The sequence below is a fragment of the Dama dama genome, chromosome 11, assembly GCF_033118175.1.
Source record: "Dama dama isolate Ldn47 chromosome 11, ASM3311817v1, whole genome shotgun sequence".
NCBI lineage: Eukaryota > Metazoa > Chordata > Mammalia > Artiodactyla > Cervidae > Dama > Dama dama.
The window spans coordinates 58,257,368-58,266,572 of NC_083691.1; the positions used below are offsets into that span (position 1 = coordinate 58,257,368).

The 9,205-nt window shown below is 43.2% G+C and overlaps 1 non-coding gene across 1 annotated transcript; it reads left to right on the plus strand.

The window, feature by feature from the left end:
• Nucleotides 1-2,218: 2,218 nt before the first annotated feature.
• TRNAN-GUU (transfer RNA asparagine (anticodon GUU)) lies at nt 2,219-2,292 on the plus strand. The gene has a single exon. It is a non-coding gene; the product is annotated as a tRNA-Asn (tRNA).
• The last annotated feature ends 6,913 nt before the right edge of the window (nt 2,293-9,205 follow it).

Genomic DNA, 9,205 nt, shown 5'->3' on the forward strand with positions numbered 1-9,205 from the left:
TGTGTCCAACTCTTTGCAACCCCATGGACTGTAGCCCACCAGGCTCCTCTGTCCATTGGATTCTCCAGCAAGAATCCTGGAGTGGGTTGTCATGCCCTCCTCCAGGGGATCTTCCCAACACAGGGATTGAACCCAGGTCTCCTGCATTGCGGACAGATTCTTTGCCATCTGAGCCACCAGGGAAGCTCATATAGACATGACCATGTGTAAAATAGATAGCTAGTGGGAAACTGCTATATGGCACAGAGTGCTCAGCTCTGTGCTCTGTGATGACCTAGAGGGGTGGGTTGGGGGTGGGAGGGAGGTCCAAGGGGAAGTGGATATATGTATACATATAGCTGAGAGACAGGGAAGCCTGGCATGCTACTGTCCATGGGGTTGAAAAAAGTCAGACACAAATGAATGGCTGAACAATAGCAATAGCTGATTCACTTCATTGTATAGTAGAAATTAATACAACATGATAAAACAATCATACTCCAGTAAAAGAAATTTCAAACAGCATCCACTGAAAGACATGTATAAGAATGTTCGTGGCATCTTTATTCACAATAATCCCCAAACTGGAAACAACCTGAATGCCCGTCAAGACCAGAAAAGATAAACAAATAGTGACGTATCCACCCAATGGGGTTAGAAGGACAATAAACTGTGTTGCCCACAATAACTTGGGAATTTCATGGACACAATATCAAGCATAAGAACTCATGTATTGGGACTCTTCTGGTGGTGCACTGGATGAAAATCCACCTGCCAATCCAGGGGACACGGCTTTGATCCCTGGGCCAGGAGGATTCCACATGCCCTGGGGCAGCTAGGCCCGTGCTCCACAACTGTGCATCTAGAGCCTGTGCTCTGCAACAGGAAAGGCCAGTGTAAAGGAAGCCTGTGCCCTGCAACTTGAGAGTGGTCCCCAAATGCAGAAACTAAAGAAAGCCAGAGGGCAGCAATGAAGACCCAGAGCAGCCAGGAATAAATAAATAAATAAATACAATTTTTAAAAAGAGAAAGAACTCATGTATTTTACTGTCTGTACATTACACCTCAAGGAAAAAAGTTAAGGATGATGGACTTGAAGGTTTCAGATGAGAAGCAGTGTAGGAGAGGACCAGGCCCTGCAATCTGGGGCTGAAGCAGATCCCAGGGAGGCTGATGGAGTCTGAGAAGGGAGGGAACCGAGTGCCCCTGGACAACTGAGCCCCTCAGTAGTGACATGATTGTTGGGACTTCCCTGGTGGTCCAGTGCCTAAGACTCCACACTTCAAATGAAGGGGACATGGGGTTGATCCCCAGTTGTGGAGCTAAGATCCCAAGATTCCACGTGCCCTGTGGCACAGACAAAAATTTACAAAAAACAAAAGCAAAAAATAAAACAGTGACATGATGTGAAACGGCTACAAAAACCTACTTTGCAAAGTGGGTGATACTGTATTATTAGTGGTTTATTCAATGAAACTGCCAGTTCCAGCTGCTTTCTCCTATCCGGCCCAGGTCTGCCCAACTCCACTGTAGCTTCTGTTGGGCAACACTCTGGACACCCCCCCCACACACACACTGCACACACACACCGCACACCACGTGGCACATTCTCACAAGGACCAAACCTGGATAAAGGCTTTAGTGACACCACATGAGCAGAGTAGCCCTGGCTGGCCCACTGACATCTGAGGTCCTCTAGGAGCAGCCTGGTCACACTGGGCTCCTTTTTCTCTGGACTGAGCTCCTCTCTAAGAGACTTCCAGCTCTCAGGCACATTCAATGTCGCCTATCTGCTCACCAGTCTCTCGGGGCCTCCACATATGTGACCCAGGACAGAACTGGAAGGCCACAGGGGACCATGAACAATAGCTGCCAGGCACAGCAGTCATCCTCAGCCAAGACTGTTGTTGTTTCAGCCACTAGGTCATGTCCAACTCTCTTTGACCCCATGGACTGTAGCCCACCAGGCTCCTCTATCCACGGGATTTCCAGGTAAGAATACTGATGCAGGTAAGTCGCTTCAGTCGTGTCCGACTCTTTGCGACCCCATGGACTGTAGCCCACCAGGCTCCTCTGTCCATGGGATTCTCCAGGCAAGAGTACTGGAGTGGGTTGCCATGCCCTTTTCCAGGGGATCCCCCTAACTCAGGGGTCAAACTTGCATCTCCTGCTTGATAGGCAGATTCTTTACCACTGAACAGCCTGGGAAGCCGAGATTATGACCATCCAAAAACGGACAGTCCCTGTGGCGCAATCGGTTAGCGAGTTCGGCTGTTAATCAAAAGGTTCGTGGTTCAAGCCCACCCAGGGACAAATTGGCTTGGACTCTAGCAACACCTCAATTGCTGGGCTTCCCTTGTGGCTCAGCTGGTAAAGAATTTGCTTGCAATGCGGGAGACCTGGGTTTGATCCCTGGACTGGGAAGATCCCCTGGAGAAGGGAAAGGCTACCCACTCTAGTATTCTGGCCTGGAGAATTCCATGGCTGTATAATTCATGGGGTCTCAAAGAGTCGGACACGACTGAGCAACTTCACTTTCACACTTTCACTTTCTTTCAAAAACAGGTAGGACACTTACTTCATGAGTCTTCATTTTCTCTTCAATAAAACAACTAGATTCCAGTTAATTTTTAAGGAAGATACGTTAGAGAGGCATCATACATTTCTCAAATTCAGACTAAGCTAAAGGCAGGCAGCAGCCCAGCTCCTGGCTGTGAGGCTCCAAGCTCAGGCAGGGTGCATACCAGGAGTTAGGGCAGCACAAGCTAAGCCCTGTGCAAAGATTCTAGGTCGGCAGGAGAGTGACCTAATTAAACACACAGGCTTATTCTTAGATGAGGAGCCCCAATTAAGGCCCCTGGGCAGCCACAGCGCAAAGGCACAGCCCTAGAAGTGACCGGAATAATTCTTATTTTTAAACAGCAGTTACTTACTTCTGATTATAAAACTAGCACATATTCATCAGAGCACGGTTGGAAAATACAGAAAATACAGACAAGAAAATGCTACCCAGAGATAGCCACTGTTTTTCCTTATTTCCTCATGGGTATGGAAATATTTACATGTTTGACTTTTGGGGGGAATATGTATTCACATAATGTAATAATTCACATAATGTAAGTGAAAAAAAGAGACAAAAATAAACAATGTGATCCTAAGTTTGTTAGAATTGTCATAGGGATATAGTTTCCTATCTTGTTTCTTTCACTCAGTACTAAAATATAAGCATCTCCACTGTCTCATTAAATATTCAGCTACTTGTTTTAGTTTCAGATTTTTGTGTGTGTGGACCATTTTTAAAGTGTTTATTGATTTTGTTATGAGATTGCTTCCGATTAATGCTGTGGTCCCTTGACCCTGAGGCATGTGGGATCCTAGCTCCCTGACCAGGAACTGAACCCACACCCCCTGCACTGGAAGGCAAAGTCCCAACCACTGGACCACCAGGGAAAACCACAGTTACTTGATTTTTAATGACTGCATAGTGTCCATCTTCTAGAACAATGTATACACTCTTCCCTTGTGATGGGGTATTTACATTGTTTCCAATTTTTCAAATAACTTTACAGTGGACCTCTGGGTATATCTCGAATTTTTTTCTTGGGCTAGATTTCCAGAAGTAAAATTTATTTAAGACTCTCATTATACATGACCAAAGGGCTTCCTGAACATTTGAAGCCACTGGCATTGCTATGAGCAAAGTTAGAGCCATCATTGTGCCTGTGGCATGTCTTGATTCTTGTCATAATGGCCAGAACTCCTTTATTAGCTGGTGGTAGACTCAGATCCAACCCAGAGGCCAGTATCAGCAGGTATCATTTCCTCAGAGTCACCTGGACTTTGTAACAAAGCACAACCCCAGCGTAAGTCGGCTTTCACTAGGTGAGGCTGCTGTAACAAACAATCCTAGAATGTTAGGGACTTACAATGAGGAAGCTTTCTCTCTCGCCATCATTACTCATCAGATGTGGCTCAACTGTGGCTGTCTTCCATATGCCATCTTGTTTCAGGACCCAGGCTGAAGGAACCACCCCTGACTCCATTCTCATGGTCAAGGACAAAGAGACAGAACAGAAGCCCACTCTGGCTTTTAAGGCTTTGACATAGACATGATGAGCATCACTCTCACTTCCGTTAGCCCAGGAAGGTGATGTAATCAATCCAGCACCAGTGAGAGGAAGGAGTACCAATATATTCCTCCCATGGGGATGCACCGCAGGTCACATCCTAGTGTGCAGAACCCTCTACAGAGGAGACAAGAAATAACTGGGAGCAAGAATACAACTGGCCAGGGACTTCCCTGGCAGTCCAGTGGTTAAGACTTCGAACTTCCAATGCAAGGGGCACAGGTTCAATCCCTGGTTGGGGATCTAGGCACCCACATGCCTCATGGCCAAGGGACCAACGCATAAATCAAGCTGTGTGGCACAGCCAAGAAAATTTAAAAATAAAAATAATACAGCCAACCACAGCTCTGAGCCCTCAGAAACAATGCTGCCAGCTTGTAATCACATCCTGGGACTTAGCCTGACATCAGGAATGTTTGGCAGGGAATTTCCCCAGTGGTTCAGTGATTAGGACTCCATGCTTCCAGTGCCAGGGACCCAGGTTCAACCCCCAGTTGGGGAACTAAGATCCCCAAAAGCCAGGCAGTGTGGCCAAAAACAAAAAAGGAATGTTTGGCAATCAGAATCCCTCTCCCTGTGGAAACTCCCATGCCCTAGAAAGCATCCCGGGTGGTGCATGAAGGGGGTCACCTAGGTTTAAAATACAAGAAAATACATATGTGCTTGTATGTGTGTGTATTTATGTAATATATTTATAAGTAGCTCCATTAAAAATAGTAAAGATATACTTTTATATTTTCAAAAGTTAAAAGAAAAGCCTTATGTTTAACAGGCCACTATTTCTTTTTTAAAGTGGGAGCATACTTACACTTAATACATACAAGTTATGCTTATATATGCATAAAACATTTCCCAAAAGTCAGTAAGAAGCCAGTAGCAGTGGTTATTTTAAGAAAGTGAACTAAGGGACTGAGGGTGAAGAGGGGAGACTCTTCACTGTATGCTCTTATTTACAATTTGATTTTTTTTCCTTGTGTTTATGTTGCCTCCCCTTCTCCAGACTTTTTTTTTTTTAATCTTTTGGCTATGTTACATGGCATGGGGGATCTTAGTTCCCCAACCAGGAATCAAATCACGCCCCCTGCATTAACAGCGCAGAATCTTAACTGGACCACCAGGGAAGTCCCTCCAGATTTTTTTTAACTAAAACTTTTAAAATTGTCTTTCTCAATCTGCTCCCACCCATGTCACACGGACTCCCCATCTGTTCTTCCTTCATCTCTCCCACACCAGGAAATGCCCTAATTCCCATTCCTCAGTTTTAGAAAGCAGAGTTCCCAGAAAGCACTGGAAAATCCAGAAGAGCAAATAGCAACAGGCCCCCGAATCTAGTTGTGCGGGTCATGCTCTGTTATGGGTGGTCAATTAAGCCCCTTGGAGTAAGGTGAGGTTGAAGGATGGGGATAACTCTCTTGCAGGAGTCAGGAGTCTTGCCCCAAGGAGGGAGCTGGAGAGATGGGGAAAGGAGATAAAAGGAAGGCAATAAAGTGTCTGAAGGAAGCTAGTGGTGCCCCCAAGTCAGTACACTCTAACGACGGAGCTGCCTGTGTGTCCCCAGCTGCCCTAACCCATGCGCTGTCCTCCCCACATCCCCATGTCTGCTCAAAATCTTCTGTAAAGCCCCCTCTACCACACATGCTTGGTGCAAGCTAGTCCCTTTATAGATACCTAAAGGGCTGAAATTTACCATCTGGAAGCATGGAACAGAGCAGCATCCATAGGAACAGTAGCTTAAATCAGAGATAATGTGAGAAACAATGGAGATCCTGGGGAGTACTTCGGCTTTCTAGAAGGCATGGAATTTGGAGTTCAAACTAAGCTTGTTGTTGTTGTTCAGTTGCAAAGTCATATCCAACTCTTTGCCACCCCATGGACTGCAGCACACCAGGCTTCTCCGTGCTTCACTGTCTCCCAGAGTTTGCTCAAACTCATGTCCATTGAGTCAGTGATGCCATCCAACCATCTCATCCCCAGTTGTCTTCTCCTCCTGCCCTCAATCTTTACCAGCATTGGGGTCTTTTCCTAAGAGTCAGTTCTTCACATCAGGTGGCCAAAGTATTGGAGCTCCAGCTTTAGCATCAGTCCTTCCAATGAATAGTCAGGATTTATTTTCTTTACTGCTTTGATCTCCTTGCAGTCCAAGGGACTCTCAAGAGTCTTCTTTAGCACCACACAGTTCAAAGCGTCAATTCTTTGGCGCTCAGCCTTCTTTACAGTCTAGCTCTCACATCCAGTCCACATGACTGGATGGACCTTTTTTGGCAAAGTAATGTCTCTGATTTTTAATATGCTGTCTAGGTTTGTCATAGCTTTTCTTCCAAGGAGCAAGCATCTTTTAAGTCCACGGCTGCAGTCACCATCTATAGTGATTTCAGAGCCCAAGAAAATAAAGTCTGTCACTGTTTCCTTTGTTTCCCCATCTATTTGCCATGATGTGATGGGATCAGATGACATGATCTTCCTTGGTTTTCAGTGTTGAGTTTAAAGTCATCTTTTTCACTCTCCTCTTTCACCTTCATCAAGAGTTTCTTTAGTTCCTCTTTGCTTTCTTCCATAAGGGTGGTGTCATCTGCATATCTGAGGTTATTGATATTTCTCCCAGCAATCTTGATTCCACCTTGTGCTTCATCCAGTCTGGCATTTAGAGTGATATACTCTGCATAGAAGTTAAATAAGCAGGGTGATAATATACAGCTGTGAAGTACTTCTTTCCCAATTTTGAACCAGTTCATTGTTCCAAGTCCAGTTCTAACTGTCTGTGCCCGGTTCTAACTGTCCCTTTTTTGTTGTTGCTGTTTTAATTTGAGATCCCCATATGTCATTAAGAATTGCAAATTAAAACAATAAAAGGGACTTCCATGGAAGTCCAGTGATTAGGACTCTGAGCTTCCACTGCTGGGGGCCCAGGTCTGATCCCTGGTTGGGATCATGGCTGATCCCACAAGCCATGTGATGCAGCCAAAAATTATAATAAATAAATAAAACAAAGAGATATGACTATACACCAAATAGAATGACCAAAATCCAAAACACTAATACTACCAAATGCTGGCAAGGTTGTGGAGCAGAGGGAACTCTCATTCACTGTTTACGGGAATGCCTCATGGTACAGCCACTTCAGAAGAGAGTTTGTCAGTTTTGTGTAAAACTAACATACTTAGCATGCAATCCAGTAATCATGCTTCTTAGTATTTGCCCAAATGAACTGAACATTTGTGTCCACACAGAAACCTGCACATGGATATGTATTACAGCTTTTTTTATATTTGCCAATATTTGGAAGCAACCAAGAGGTCCTTCAGTAGGTAAACAGATAAACAGTCTCTTCCTTTGTCCAAACAAATATTATTCAGTACTAAAAAGAAATACACTACAAAGCCACAGAACAAGAACATTAGGTGAGAAATTAGGTAAGCCTGAATAAACTCCATAGATTTGTTAACAGTAGTTGGTCAATATAAATTTTCTGGGTTCAGTAATTATATAATGATTATGAAAGAAGTTTGTATTGGAAGAAATTGGGAAACAGGCATAAGAATGTCTCCATATTATCTTTGTAACTTGAAGTTTAAAATTATTTCAAAACAATTTTTAAATTAAAGCAATGACAATAAAAAAAGCTACAACGAAATACACCATGCGGGAAGCCAAAAGACACATGGCAAACTGTAGGGAAGTAGGCTTGCAATTCATATCACAGACAAAGGTCAAACCTGCCTAATACAGAAGGAGCTTCTAGAAGACTATCAATAATCCCAAAGAGAAAAATGAGCAAATAATTCAAAGAACAGAAATACAAATGACTTTTAAATGTTAAAAAAAAAAAGATTGTCAATGTGATATTCAAATCAACTATACTTCAGTAAATAATAATAACAAATTTTTAAAATTAAACTTAAAAGATCATCAGACTCACAAGAGAAGTGCAAATTAAAGCTATAGACACCAATTTTCACCTATTGCATTGGCAAAACTCCAATAAGTTGATAATATACACGCAGTTGTCGAGGTTGTGGGGAAAGAGGAAACTTCACACATCCTTCACAATGGTGTAAATTGGTACAGCCCCTCTGGGAAAGCAATTTGGCAGCATCTTCAAAATTAAGAGAAATCCTTTGACCCAGCAGTTCCACTCTGACACTCCAGATTGATCTGTACACATCCAAATGACCACTTGGACAAGGGCATGGGCCACACTGCCACACTGTATCAATCCAGTTCAGTCACTCAGTCTAAATCGGATAAACTCATCAATAGAAGACTAGTTAAATAAATAAGGTGCCTCCATAATAGAATATCATATACATACATACACAGCCATGAAAATGAAGGAGAAAACTCTCCATCTACTAATAAAGATCTCCAAGGTATGCCAATAATTAGCAAGGAAAAAATGCAGCAGAAATAGTAAACTATATTCTGTGTAAAAAGAGAGGGATAAGAATCCATATTTATTTGCTTGTATTTTCATAAAGAAACACTGGAAGGATATATAAGAAACTAAACACAAGGTTTCAGAGGATAGGAAAGGTGGTAGAAATAGCAGATGCAAAATAAGGAACAAAGACAGACTTTTAATACCAACTTATATTTTTGGATTATGAGCCATGTAAATGTATCACTTATTCATAATATTAAATTTAAAACTATTTTTAATAGTTTTAAAAGGCAATTTTTGTACAAAGAAGGGGTGATTATGAGTAAAAACAAAATTATACCCCAAGTGAACTTTCCTGGTGGTCCATTGGTTAAGAATCCTCCTGCCAGTGCAGGGGACATGGGTTTGATCCCTGATCTGGGAAGATCTCACATGCCTCAGAGCAAGTAATCCCGTGGGCCACAACTACTGAGCCGGCATTCTAGAGCTCTCACTCTAGAGAACCACAGCTACTCAGCCTGAGTGCCTAGAGCCCTGGCACTGCAACAAGAGAGTAGCCCCCACTTGCTGCAACTAAAAAAAGCCTGGGCACAGCAACAAAGACCCAGTGCAGCCAAAAATAAAATAAAAATAAATTACATCCTGGAATGAAAGATGTATTTTAAACTTTATGAGAATCTACTGTAGGCCACAGGAAACTCTACTCAGCACTCTGAGGTCC